At 42.8% G+C, this 14,479-nt stretch overlaps 1 protein-coding gene across 1 annotated transcript in view; it reads left to right on the top strand.

The window, feature by feature from the left end:
- The first annotated feature begins 227 nt into the window (after positions 1 to 227).
- USP26 (ubiquitin specific peptidase 26) overlaps positions 228 to 14,479 on the top strand; it is a 51,753-nt gene continuing 37,501 nt past the window's right edge. Inside the window, exons 1-4 of the mRNA XM_004587788.2 lie at positions 228 to 318; positions 823 to 911; positions 2,133 to 2,220; positions 5,916 to 5,970. The gene's annotated coding sequence lies outside the window, so the exon portion shown is untranslated. The remainder of the gene's footprint in view (positions 319 to 822; positions 912 to 2,132; positions 2,221 to 5,915; positions 5,971 to 14,479) is intronic.

The following is a 14,479-nucleotide window of genomic DNA, read 5'->3' as shown; positions in this document are numbered from 1 at the left end:
GCGTTTCAAGGCTGACTTTCTTGAGCTCCTCCTTCTGGAAATGAAGGGGCATTGCGTATCAGCTAATGGTAATTTGCTGTGAGGATTATTCAAAGCAGATGAACTATATATAGTTGATTTTGATGGGATGGTCAAACCTCTGAAACAGTAATTTGACCTGCTTTTGTAAACACAAGATGAATGCGGTCCTGTCTTAAATTAAATATTGTCGTTTGCTCTGCTTGGTTAGGTACCCTGGCCCACCAACCTCACTTTTCCTCTAGACAAGTGAGAGAGGACCAAGAGATAAAGAGATCTGTGCCTCAGCCCCTCAGGTAAGTGACTTTCCAAGTTACAGTTTTCCTTTAGCACTGGAAAAATGCAGATTTGCCCAGTCTTCACGACCTTCAAATGCTTGGCTGGTCAGTCTGTGGGCCTGAAATGTGAAGAGGTTGGAAGCAGAATCTTTGTCAGGACTCTCTGGATGTGTTCAGGACACCTTTATATGGTATGAAGTGACAGATGTTTTGTGGAGGGCAGCTTCTGCTTGTGTCCCACGCACTGTCATTGCAGACAGTATGGACACCCTGGGATGGGGATCCCCAGGGGTGGCAAAGTTCTTTCTTTGCGAGTTGCTGTTGATTCCATAGTAGGTATAGCCTGTTTCTGCACCTGTGCTTTAATTGGACAGGGCCATCTTTCCACCATACTTGTTTTCCCTGTTTATATTGTGGGTGCCATTATTATTATATACACATTGACGTAATTAGACTGCTTCGGTTTCAGAGAAATCTGGTTTTTGCCTTTGAACCAAAATGTTGATCAATTATTTATTTTTTTAAGGGGGGGGCCAGGAGCTGAGAGCAGGAGGTGTGGAGTGGATGGTCGCAAACAAATTGCAGGAGTCGAGGGAGTGTTGGAGTCAGCCTCAGGTATGGAATCTTTGCTTCAGGTTTCAGGATGTGGATGTGAAGCAAGCTGAAAGCCAGCCCTATGGAAAAGAGGAAAAGCTAAGGAACCCGTGTACTGAGAGGGTGGCAAGGAGTGCAGTGTGGCAGTGTCCCGTTTGTGTCCTGAAAGCATAGGCTAGTGGTGAAATCTGTGGGTCACTGCTAGTTGACATGTCTGCATTTGGCTATATTGATATGTATTTCATTGCTTTTGCAGACATTGCTGGGATCATAGAGCTGTGGTGTGAAACACAACTCATTTTCACTCTGAAAGCAGTAGTCTTAGCAGCTCTGCTGGTTTGTTGCACTATTAAGTGTCAGTGGATTCAGATGTTGGAAGCTTGAACAAGGATTTGGGATTTGTACAATGTAATGGATGGGATAAATATATTTGAGTAAATTAATCATGACAAAAAAAAAACATTACTGTTAATTGTGTTATATTGGATGCTCCCGTACAATAAATGTGCCTGTCCAGGTTAGAGTGACTGTTCCCAACTAAGTTAGAGCACCGAACCACAAGGCCTGATTTGTTAAGCTTTCCAATGCATTTGGTGCTACTTCCCCTGAAAATGTGAACAAGCAGATGATTCTGTCTGTTTCTGCCCCTCTATTGCTGTGTCATGCTGCTGCGTTCCAAAAATTAAATACAGAAGGTAAGATGAAAAACTAAATTGGTGGTGATCAAGGATATTAACATTTAGAGCCTGTGGTTGGTCCTTCTACTGTGTTAAATGGCTTAAAATGCCTGGGAGGTGGGAGTCTTTGTTACTTTCCATCCAGTGGGAAACTTGAGGCCAGAGGTGCTTAGGAACAACTACCCAAAGCTGGTTAGTGAGGGTAAGCCAAGCAAGTTCCTTTATCAGGTGACAATGGTGACCTTGGTGTATTTGTTAGTCCAAAAAAAATATGCGTGAAATTAAATTGTAATTGTGACATATCTTTCTTTGGCATGTATTTGTGTCTGCTTCCCTTCACTGTTCTCTTGGGTCTGTTGGTTATTGGGAGAGGCTTTGCAAGACTGAACTGAATGGTTTAGTGGTCATTTCATCTTTCCACCATACTTGTGTTCTCTTTTATATTGTGGGTGACATTATTATATACATGTTGATGTAATTAGACTGCTGCAGTTTCAAAGAAACCTGGTTTTGACTTTTGAACACCAAAATGTTAATTTTTTTTTTTTTTTCATTTTGGGGGAAGCCAGGAACTGACAGCAGGAAGGTGAGGAGTGGATCGTCGCAAACAAACTTCAGGAAACTTGGAGGCTGAGTGTTGGAGGCCGGCTCAGGTATGGAGTGTTTGTTTCAGGTTTCAGGATGTGGATGTGAAGCAAGTTGAAAGTTGATTAGAGTTGAAAATTAGTCACAGGCCTGATGCTGTAGTACAGTGGCTCAAACCACCACCTGTGATGCTGTCATTTCATATAAATGGTGGGTTCAAGCTCTGGCCACTCGACTTCTGATCCAGCTCCCTATTAATGTGCCTGGAAAAGCTGCAGAATATGGCCCAGATACCACAGTCCCTTCCAGCCTCATGGTGGACCAGGATTAAATGCTGGGCTCCTGGCCACAACTTGACGTAGCCCGAACAATTACAGACATTTGGGGAGTGAACTGTTAGAATTAAGACCTGTCTATTCCTTTCTCTTTGCCTTTTAAGTTCAGAGGAATCCCAAAGATTACATTTCTATTTGATTGGGTAGCCTTAAATTTCTGAAACCTAGGCGAAGTGACAATGACCCTATTCTGAACTGAAATTAGGGTCTGGCTTTTGATTATAAAACAAATTTCTTCTCATCGTAGGCATAGTCTGCATTACTACTAAGGTTTTGAAATTTTGCTATTTTTCAAAATTTGTATTTAATTTATTGGAAAGGTGGGGTAGGGAAAAAGAGCTCTGATTTGCATGTGACTTCCCCAAACACTTCAAGCAGTTGGGGCTAGGGCAGGCTGAAGTCAGGAGTCTGGAGCAAAATACAGGTGTTTCATGTGGATGACATGAACCCTAATGCTTATACCACCAGCTGCCTGCCAGCCACAATGTGTGTTAGTAAGAGCCCGGAGTTTAGAGCCGGTATTTCAAGCCCATTAGTCTAGTATCAGATGCGAATGTCCAGAGTGGCATAATTTTTTTTAGAGATTTGTTTCATTTTTATTGGAGAGGTAAATTCACAGAGAGGTAAATTCACAGAGAGGAGAGACAGAAAAATATTCTGTCCACTGGTTCACTCCCCAAGTGGCCTCGACAGCTGGAGCTGAGTCAGTCCGAAGCCAGGAGCCCAGTGTTTCTTCCAAGTCTCCCATGCGGGTGCAGGGTCCCAAGTCCTTGGGCCGTCCTCTACCGCTTTCCCAGGCCACAAGCCGGGAGCTGGATGGGAAGTGGGGCCGCCAGGACAAGAATTAGTGCCCATATGGGATCCCGGCACATGCAAGGTGAGGGTTTAGCTACTGAGTCTTCACACTGGGCCCTCAAAGTTACACCTTAACTATTATGCCACATGCCCATCACTTACTTTGAAAATCAATGTGCTATATTAATCATTGGTGTGATTTATACCCCTCAAATCTGGATTTGTCTGAATGAGTTTTCATGGTTCTCATGTGGGTAGTGAAAAGCGACAGGGTTGCAATGGAGATTTTTGGGCAAGCTTGTAAGGACCATGGGTCTTTTAAAAGGATTTATTTATTTGAATAACAAATCACACAGACTCTCACATGCGTTGTGAAGAGATTGGGGTAGAAACTGGGGCTAGACCAAGACAAAGCTAGGAGCAAGGAACTCCATGTAGGTCTTCTTTGTGGGTTATCTGCTGCCTCCCAGTCAACATCAACAGGAAGCTGGCTCAAAAATGAAAACAAAGAAGTACTGAATAGCTGAGATACAAACCAGAACACTGATGTGGAAACTTCGCCTGCTGTACCACAGTGCCTTCCCTGAATCTTTTTTTTTTTTTTTGGCTTATTATTTATTTTGGGGAGGCAAAGTGAGATAGAAGGGAAAGAAGGGAGGAGAGAGTGAGTGAATGAGCTCTTCCATCTGCTGATTTATTACTCAAATCCTTGCAATGCCTAAGGCTGGTGCAAGAGCCAGGACCTTCATCCTGCTCACCCACGTGGATGGTATGAAGTGCTGGGCCCAACACCTGCCTTCTCCCAAGTGGGAGCTTAATATGCTATGCCAAAATGCCTGCTCCATTTTTCATAGTACCTCATTAAAAAGCATTCTTCACACAAAGGTTAAGATGCTCAAATTTTACTTTAAAGATAACTTCAAATTGTCACTGTAATACATGCTGATAATGAAAATCTAGAGACTATAAAAAGAGGTGTGCTTTTTAATAACCAGCTCTCCGAAAGAAAGCATAGTATGTAACATTTCATAATTTCTAATGTGTAATACTCTCACAATGGCCAATTTCAATCTACAAGTAAAACATTGATAAATGCAGACATAGGGAGAGATGTACACAACACTGGTTTTTACAGTAACTGGTAAACATTTTGGTGTTATTCACACTAGTCTTTGAATGAAGATGTCTATGTTGTAATTAGTTTTTAGTAAGTAAATATATGTTTTCTCATTCAGATGTCTGACTCCATTCCACGTTTAGAAATGGAAATTTTATATATCTGCTTAGGGGAGGACATAGTGAGTCAGTGAGCTTTTTAAAAAAGGTTATACTTTTTGTTTCACTTAATATTCTGAAAAGCAATGTCCAATGTGCCATTAAAAAATCATGTGGTTCAGGCAGATGTCTTTTCCTTTCTGACAAGAGTGATGGTCCAGGAAGTGGCAGTGATGGTGAAAAGAACTTGAACCTGGGCCAAACAGGGTAACCTAGTGGCTAAAGTCCTTGCCTTGTGTGTGCTGGGATCCCATATGGGTGCTGGTTCATGTCTCAGCTTCCCCAGCGTCCCATCCAGCTCCCTGCTTGTGGTTGTGGCCTGGGAAAGCAGTTGAGGACGGCCCAAAGCGTTGGAACCCTGCACCCGTGTGGGAGACCCACAAGAAGCTGCTGGCTCCTAGCTTTGAATTAGCTTAGCTCCGGCTGTTGAGGCCACTTGGGGAATGAACCAGTGTCTCACCTTTTCTCTGTAAATCTAAGTTTCAACAACAACAACAAAAACAACAACAAAAAATATTTTTTTAAAAGACCATGATCCTACAGGGAGAGGTGCAGTTTGCTTGTCTGAATTGATGGAGATAAATAACAAGTCAACTCATGCGGAAGTAAACAGATAAGAGTGAGATTTTTCTGTCCTAATACCTTCATATTCCTAGTGTATGCAGTCGGTTTTGGAAACACTGCCTCCTACTGAAGGATCGGGCCCCGTGAGGCTTCAGAAGGGGCCAAGCGCACTGCTGTGTGTTTGTATATAGATAGGCGGTTCTCTATGTTTGGTATATGCTTGCAATGGGGGAATCTCAACTGAACTTGAACTGTGGTTATGCAACAAGGTGGAGGAATCCACCATGGGGGGAGGGTTTGGGGAGGGGTGGGGAGAATCCCAGTACCTATGAAACTGTGTCACATAATACAATGTAATTAATGAATTAAAAATAATAAATAATAATAATAAAAAGAAGCTGTGCCTTAGGTCTCGAAGGAGTTGATGAAGTTGCCATTTCTTAGCTGCATCAGGCAACGTTGCTTGTGTGGAATACTGCATGGAGACTCTGGATAGTCAAGAGCCCCCTCAGCACAACCTTGTGCTGCTAGGTTCCTGAACAGCAAACCCGTGAGCTTTCACGGGTGCTGTCCTCCCAGAACCAGAGCAGAAGGTTTGCTCCACTTGATTAAATCCTACAGCTTCTGATAGTGCAATGATTGCTGTCCGGACCAGGACCCCATCCTAGGAGATCGGTTGAAAGATGCAGCTGGTAAGGAAGGAGAGCAGCAAGAAATGTTTAAGTTGCACAAAAGGGTACGTGTGGCCTGGCACTGTGTATTTCCCCTCTCTAAACTGGGACTCTTTCTAACAGATCCTGTTTCCATCTGGACTGCCAAGTGTCTGCCTTTCTCAAGATCCTTGTGGAGGTAAGGATATGTGATAGTCAGAGACAAGTATTTGAAATTTATCGTTTTATTCACAAAACAAAGTGTCTGTGAACATTTTCACAGCTTTTGTGAGTGCTAATTTGAACCAATGAGAAGCCTTGGCTGTGAGAAGTGCTTGCTTAATTTCAATATGTATGCAGAGAAAGTGAGGCTTATAAGTTGAAGCCAGGAACTCAGCTCTCAGGAAACCCATAAACCCAACAAATGATATGTTTACTTGAACTTCTGATTAAGACAAAATCTCCACACAGGTGCTTCAGTTCCATGGGAACTTTGAAATCCTCTATTAAGCACAAATCACTTTCCAGCTATATGTTGTCAGCTCAGTAGATATTTTTGGCTGTGCTGTGTACCTGTCTTCCTTTTGCACATGTAGCTCAAGGGACTACAGGGGGATGTTTATGAAGTTCCATAAAAATGGCTTTCATGAAACAGACGTATTGGTATTCTGGATGAGCTGATAATAACTTCTTTTCTATCTAAACCTGCTCCTCCCTCCGCCTTGAACTTTTGCTTGACTCTAGGAATCAATGTTGTCTCATTTCCAGCCGTTGCTTCATGATGATTTGGGTGGATTCGTTATACATACACCCAGAGTGAAAGGTAACTTGGCGCATCCTAATGCTGTAAATACTGCCCTTATACTGGGAAGCATTGTCTCCCTTCTGGCAGTTTTGTTTTGGCATTCCTTAGCAGAATCAGGGAATAGCAGAATACTCAAATAAGGGGTTCTCTAGTGGCACACTGACCCTACCATCTCACTTCCATGGGAAACTGCTGAATACATGCTGGCATTTGTCGGAACTTGCACATTTATGCTGTTCTTGAAAGTCAGAAGTGGCACAGCAAAATCTATCCCTTTGTCACTGACTGTCCCACTGTGAGACAGACATGTGTTACCTGCACTCCCCTCTATGCAGGCTCTTCAGGGTATAGGTTAGCTAGCCACCCATTGGGTATGCAAATCTGTCACTAAATTGAAACTTGCGTTTTATTTTTATGAAACTAATTCATGAATAGAGTTTCAAGAATCAAGTAATTTCAGAAGGTATACTGGCAAGCAGTAGTTTGCCAGCCTACCACTCTTTCTCCAGTTCCTATTTGCCATGTTCATCCAGAAGTGACATATATGACTCTGTAGTTAGAAAAAAATTGGTATTGAAAGTTGCTCAGAAAATTATGAGGCTTGAATAGGATATCAGATGTAGTTCTCTGATCACTTGTGTTAACTGTCTTTCTGAGCAGAGAATTATTACAGAAGTTGGAGCTTAAAAATAAAAGAGGGGGGTGGATTGGGAGACACGGAATGACAAGCAGCCTAGAGATGAAGGAGAGAGCCATGGATAGTAATAAGATGAAGAGGTGTTCTTTGGGGTGAAGATACAGAAGGCAGGATGAGAGAAACTGTGGTGTGAAAGGTGCCATGGACACTGTTCAGGACGGTGTCCCCTGTCCTGTTTCCCCTCCCTGTTTTGTGATTTTCATGACTCCGATTTGGCAAGCAACTTAAGTGAATGACGGATCTGGAACTTGGATTATGTGGCCTAAGTTGGTTGGGGTGTGTGTGCGCGTGTGTGTGTGAACAGAATTAAAGAATCACTGTTGCAGATACTATATCTCCCTCTAAGGTTTCAACTTCATGATAAAGATATTCCATAGACACATCCTGCACTGTTGCACTTATTTTTGTTTTTCAACTTTCGTGTGTCTTCATACCAACTGCCCTAAAGTTGGATTAAAGTAATAATAATAATAATAATAGTAATATCTAAACATAGTTTTTAGTAGGAAAAGCCATCAGATGGATCTTAGTTATAGTACTCATACAGGCCTTCTCAGGTTGAGATGTATTAGCTGCTTTAAATATTTCCCTCGTCTCTGGTGTCATCTGTTGTCCATTTTTAAAGCACTTGAGCAAGAAGCAGGTAATGCCATGCTCCCAACACTATCATCTGTGTATAGTTAATAGTGCTAGAAAGACTGAATGCTCCTGAGTCACGAGGAAAGGGCAGTGAGTGGAAGTCATCATCATCTTTTGATCATCTGGAATCTGAGAACAAGCCTCATCCCTGTAAAGTTTGTTTCCCTAAAATACAGAAGAAGGCTTGGGTTCTGTGTGGATGTTTTCAATACTGACCCTTCTTCAGGATGTCCTCCTCCTTATCCGGGACTTGGGGTTCGTGTAACCAGTCTCAAGAGGCCAGGCAGTAGAGAGCATGCCTCTCTCTCCCTATGGACGCAAAACATCTCTCTCTCACCATTCCCCCTTCTGCACATTCTATCCCTGAACATGGTCCACATGTGTCTCATTTCCTGACCTTTTAAATTATATTTATGTGAAATTCCAAAAAATGAGAATTTTCTTATAAAATTTACTGTAGTAGGAAGAAAAAAAAAACACAGTTAAAACAGGAATTCATGAGCTGGTGTGGGGTGCAGTGGGTAAAACCACCACCTGCAGCAGTTTTATGCCATATGGGCACCACTTAAACTCTGCACTACCTGACTTCTGATCCAGTTCCCTGGTAACATACCTGGGAGAGTAGCAGAATATGACCCAAGTGTTTTGATCTCTGCATCCATGCAGGAGATCCATATAAAACTCCTGGCTTCAGCCTGGCCCCAGTGTGGGTATTGTAGCCATCCAAGTAGTGAATCAGCAGATGGAAGATTGTCTTTGTAATGATGCTTCTATTATTGAACATTCTTTCTAATCCATCTAGATTTTTAGTCATCTTTTAAGATTTACCTGATAAACATTCATCTGCTGATTGACTTCTGATGGTCACAGTAGCCAGGGCTGGGACAGGCTGGAACCAGGAGCTTCTTCTCGGTCTCCCACTTAGGCCATCCCTTAGGCCATTCTCCTCTGTTTTTTTCCAGGCTATTATCAGGGAACCGGATCACAGGTAAAGCAGCCAGGACACAAACTGGCGCATGTGGGATGCTAGAGTTGTAGGCAGTAGCTTTATTTGCTGTATCACAAGGAGTAAATTTTAAGTAGATTTTATATGCAGGTTTAATATATGTTTATTTATGTAATAAAGATTTCTTTTATTTATATGAAAGGTAAAGTGAAAGGGTGGGGGGAGCAAAGACAAAACTTGCATCAGCTGGTTCACTCTCAAAATGGCCAGAACAGCTGGGGCTTGTCCAGCCAAACCCAGAAGCTTCATCCAGGTCTCAGGCGTGGGTGCAGGGACCCAAGCATTTGTGCCATCCTCTGTTGCTTTTTTAGGCACATTACCAGGGAGCTGCATTAGCTCTGGAGCAGCCAGGACTTAGCCCGAGCCCTTGTGGGCTGTTGATGTTGCAGGCCACAGCTTAACCCCCTATGCCGCAATGCTGCCTCTTGTGGCTAATTGCTGTCCTCTTTCTTAGCTTCTGCAGGGACTGGGTATTAGCATTAGTCTGTTCTGATTTTCTAATACTTTCTTTAAAATGTCCTTTCTTAAAAAAAAAAAAATTATGTGTATGAGAGAGAGAGACACACACACACAGAGATATCTTCTGTTTGGGTTAGGTCAAAGCCAGAAGCCTGGAATGTATTCCGCATCTCCCACCAAAAAATGGCAGGAAAGCAAGAATTGGCAGGAAAGCCATCATCTTCTGTTTCCCAGGGTGCTTGCCAGTAGGAAGCTAGACTGGATGTAGAGGTGGAGCTCTTTAACAACTTAAGAATCCTAACTGAGTGCCAAACAGCTGCCTCTGATTTTTAAATTCTTCTTCTACCATTTGATACTTTATTTAGTTTTTCAGGTTAATGGGATGTTTAGATAAAGAACTGAGATTTAGTATAGTTCATAGATAGAATTCTGAGAATATAATGATAGGCCCTTTCTCCATCCCTCCTCCCCCCTTGTTCTTTAGTTTTCGAGATATTATTTTTTTAAAGATTTATTTTTATTACAAAGTCAGACATACACAGAGAAGAGGAGAGACAGAGAGGAAGATCTTCCGTCCGATGTTTCACTCCCAAGTGAGCCGCAACAGGCCAGTGTGTGCTGATCCGAAGCCAGAAACCAGGAACCTCTTCCAGGTCTCCCACGCGGGTGCAGGGTCCCAAGGCATTGGGCCGTCCTCGACTGCTTTCCCAGGCCACAAGCAGGGAGCTGGATGGGAAGTGGAGCTGCCGGGATTAGAACCGGCGCCCATATGGGATCCCGGGGCGTTCAAAGCGAGGACTTCAGCCACTAGGCCACGCCGCCAGGCCCTAGTTTTCGAGATATTTTAAATTTACTTTGTAGTCAAGGCTTAATCCTTTACCAAATAAAAAGTTGAGTCAGTTAAAAGTCAGGGCTGCCGCTGTGGCATAGTAGATTAAGCTTCTGCTTGTGGCACTAGCATCCCGTATGGTGCTGAGTTGTGTTCCAGCTGCTCCACTTCTGATCCAGCTCCATGCTTATGGCCAGGGAAAGCGCGGGGGATGAATGAAGTCCTTGGACCTCTGCACACGCAAAAGCTGCTGAGGGAATTTTTTAGGGGAAGCTCCTGTTTTTATCTTCCCTGTCTTATTTCAGGAATAATAGTAACAGGAATATTTGTTGTTCAAGGATATTACTTATTCCGTGTAGACATTCTTTGTTATTTTTCTTTTTGAATATTTATTTTAATTCGAAAGGCAGATTTGCAGAGAGACGGACAAAGATCTTCCATCTTCTGGTTCACTCCCCAAATAGCTACAATAGCTGAGCTGAAGTGATACGGAGCCAGAGGCTTCCTCTGGGTCTCCCATGCGGGTGCAGGGTCCCAAGGACTTGGGCCATCCTCTACTGATTTCCCAGGCCACAAGCAGAGAGCGGAATGGGAAGTGGAGTAGCCAGGAGACGAACTGGTGCCCCTATGGAATCCCGGTGCATGCAAGGTGAAGATTTAGCCATGGAGCCATTGTGCCAGTCCCAGTTCTCTTTAATATATTTTTGTCCGATTCAGTTGTTTCAAAAGTTCTATCCCCCGTGTCATAAATTCCTTCCTCTGCTAGTTCTGTTCTGTTGTTGAGCCTCTCAGTTGTATTTTCTATTTCACTATTGAACGTTGTATCTCAGATTTCTCTTTTGATTCTTTGTCATAATTTCTGAGTGAATTTTTTATTCATGTCACTCATTGATTTCCTCATTTCTTCAAATTTTCTTTTTATATTTTTTGCATTGCTTTGAATTTCCTTCATATTATTGTCTTAAGTTGTGTTTGACATTCCTAGGCTTCCTTCAGATTATGATCCAGTTCTGGGGACTGTTACTTCTTTTGGAGGTATCATGCTACTTTGCTTTTCCAGGTTTCCTGTGTCCTTGCATTGATGTCTGTGTACCTGTTGGCATAGTTTCCTCTTCTTTAAGGAGTAGGCCTTTCTGGGAAAGAGTTGTTGGCTTATATGGAATGCAGAGTATCCCTTGGTTTGTTGTTTGCTTTTGATTCTAGGTCAGTCCAGAAATGTAGCTTCTGATTTCTTCTGCTTTAGTCAATCTATGTGTTCTAGTTCTTTGTAGCTTATTGGGGGTAGAACTGTGACTTTGATGTGAATGTGAACTTTGTAGGGTGTGTGTCTTCTGTACAGAGTTCAATGTCAGTTATACTGGGGATTATGATAGCCAGGGCCTTGTTCTTGGTGATGATGGAAACAAGGCAAGCTTTCATTTTTACCTAATGGGAAGCTTGAATAATGCTCTGCTTTGTGGCACCTGTAGCTGAAGGACTACATAATGTGAATGGGCCCTTCCTCAGATATTGCTAGAGGAGTGCAACTGGTTCTGTGACTTATACCAGCAGGCAGCTCCAATTCTGTCCTAGTTGTAGGACTAGGAGTGAACTGAACCCTACTCTTTTTTTAAAAGACTTATTTTTATTGGACAGTCAGATATGCAGAGAAGAGGAGAAACATAGTGGAAGATTTTCCATCCATTGATTCATTCCCCTAGTGGCCGCAATGTGCAGAGCTGAGCAAATCCAAAGCCAGGAGCCTGGAGACTCTTCCAGGTTTCCTACACAGGTTCAGGGTCCCAAAGCTTAGGACTGACTGTCTTCGACTGCTTTCCCAGGCCACAAACAGGGAGCTGGATGGGAAGCAGGGCCACCGGGATTAGAACTGGTGCCCATATAGGATCCCGGAGTGTGCGGGGCGAGCACTTAAGCTACTAGGCTATCTCACCGGGCTCTGAACCCTACTCTTGTGTACAGGGTTGACTACAAGGCATAAAGGACGTTTTTCCCTGGTAGGTGTGAGTCCGGAGAGGCTGAACAAATGCAGTTTCTTCCCTAGGTCCACTGTGTAGATTCAAATATGTTTGAGAAAATCCGTACTGTCTATTGTAGTTTGGCTATTGTAGGGTACAGTGGGGTTATAATTCAGATCTCCCAGGCTAGGAGCCAGGTGTTAGGAATAGTGGTTTTCATGTGTGTGAGGCAGAACAATATAGCTGGTGTACACTAGATACCACAAGTGATTATGAGTTACTCCAAATGTTACAATACCAACACCAGTAGTGTGGGATTTCAAGACATGGATGAAACTGCTGCCAGTTCTCATTTAGCCGTGAGGGAGTATCCCTGAAATTTGTACTCAGGTCTCCAAGTACCGTGAGTTAGGAAATGTAGGGGGAACTTTCTCAGGTTGGGTACAGATGTTTATTGCCTCTGCAGGTGATAGCCCCAAGAAAGTGAGGGGTCACTGTCCCACCTGCACTGATCATGTAATGTGAGTGCAGCTCTGGGCTTACGCAAAAAGAATCTCCACAGTTGAAGGATGCAGAGAGTTTGTGTTTTACCCTGAAAGTTTCCTTGTCTGGTCACTTCCGTAGTAACAGCATAGATTATCTGAGTGGTGCAGTGGGTGCTCTACAGTGGCTCTGGGGTTTCCCTTTACAGTCAAGCAGCCACTTAGAAGCCAGTCAGTTCCCCAGGCTGCAGTTAAAGTCAGTGGGTGACTGTGGGGTTCTCCCCTCAGCTAAAGCTGCTGGTGCTGTGCTACTGAGAAACTTGTTGCAGGCTTGGGCTGGGAGGATGGCCATTTCCAGCAGCAGCTGGCTGACCACTTCCAGCCTCAGCAGCATGCATATCTCTTCTTTTTCCTTTTCTTTGTCATCCAGATCCCTGGAAATGGGATCTGTCCTTTGCTTTCTTTGTGCATCCAGTGTGGGTGATGTCAGTGTGGTTTCTTCCTGCTAGCCATCTTGGAGCTCCTGAGTTTAAAGTCCTTGTCTTACTTCAGTTGCTAAGCTCATGGATCCCGGTCACTCTCTGTGATCTCTAACCGCTTAAACACTCTGCAACATCAAAATAGAATCTTGAAGAGACTGTAAGCCTGTATTTTGTTACTGTTTTTGTTCTTACTTGTTCCTCTTGGTCTTCAAGATCTCTCATCCCCCTATCTGCAGAGGCTGCGAAGATCTCACATAGAGTACTAAAACCTCTTATTTCAAGTATAATCTGTTTTGCTTCATTTTTGTAAAATTCTTCCACTACTTACAACCTTTTGATTTGGCAGATTACTCAGCTCCTCTGTCTTTTGCTTTCCCTACAATGGAGATTGTCAGATATGCTCCAGCTTCCTAAAGGGACTGTTATGAGACTAGAAAGAGATAAGAGTGTCATTGAAAATTTTGGCATTCGAAAGTATCAGCAGCAAACTGTTGTTAAGGAAAAGTGTTTTTCCCCTGACTGTGGTAAGGAAGAGCACTACTTTAAGTCTCAGTGCTGTATCTGAGAAGTGTGTGCAAAGTCGGGGCATTTACCAGGTTCCGGAGCCTGATTTAAGGTGACTCTTTGATTGCTCTAAGTTGTTTAGGACTGAAGATTTTAATATAATAGTGTAGGTTAGGGAAAAACACCTATGGGGGATTTTGAGGGAAGTGGCTTCGGTTTTTAATCCTAGCTACTGGAAGCCTGTTTGCTGCTCATTTGATTTTTTTCCCATAAGTTTCAGGAATGGACAGCAGAGGTATTTGCAGTTTTTTTTTCCTTCCTGGGTGAGAGCTTCCTGGAATGGTAAAACCACATATATGAATAAAATTGAATAATAAAATCATGTTAGATAAGACAACTAAAGAATAAATTCATGCTAATGTAGATAGTGAACTGTAAATAAGAGTAGATATTTGGAGTTCTTAATATACAAAAGCACTTGGCAATTGAGAAGTACTTCAGAAATGATAGTAGAAGCATTAATAAGGCAGGTATTTTTCCTTGTTTTTGCTTCTTAAACGTTTTTCTACGTGCTATGTTTTTCTTAAACTCAGTAGGAAGGAGATTGTTTATTCAAAATGACTAAGCTTCTGAAATGTCATTTAAATCCCTGCAATGCTTGGGCTCAGCCTGATTTGAAAAAGTCAAGTGTGTAAGTACTACACAATTTCCTTGCATTGTTGCAGAAAGTTGCTAATCACAAGAGATAATGGAGGACAGGTACAAAGGGCTTTTTATTGAAGTTAATCCAGCCAAATGAGATAAAATATTTAGGAGCAGATATATTCTGCTGAATATAAACTGCTGAAAG

Source organism: Ochotona princeps, chromosome X, assembly GCF_030435755.1.
Source record: "Ochotona princeps isolate mOchPri1 chromosome X, mOchPri1.hap1, whole genome shotgun sequence".
Classification (NCBI taxonomy): Eukaryota; Metazoa; Chordata; class Mammalia; order Lagomorpha; family Ochotonidae; genus Ochotona; species Ochotona princeps.
This window is presented reverse-complemented; position numbering and strand designations above follow the sequence as displayed.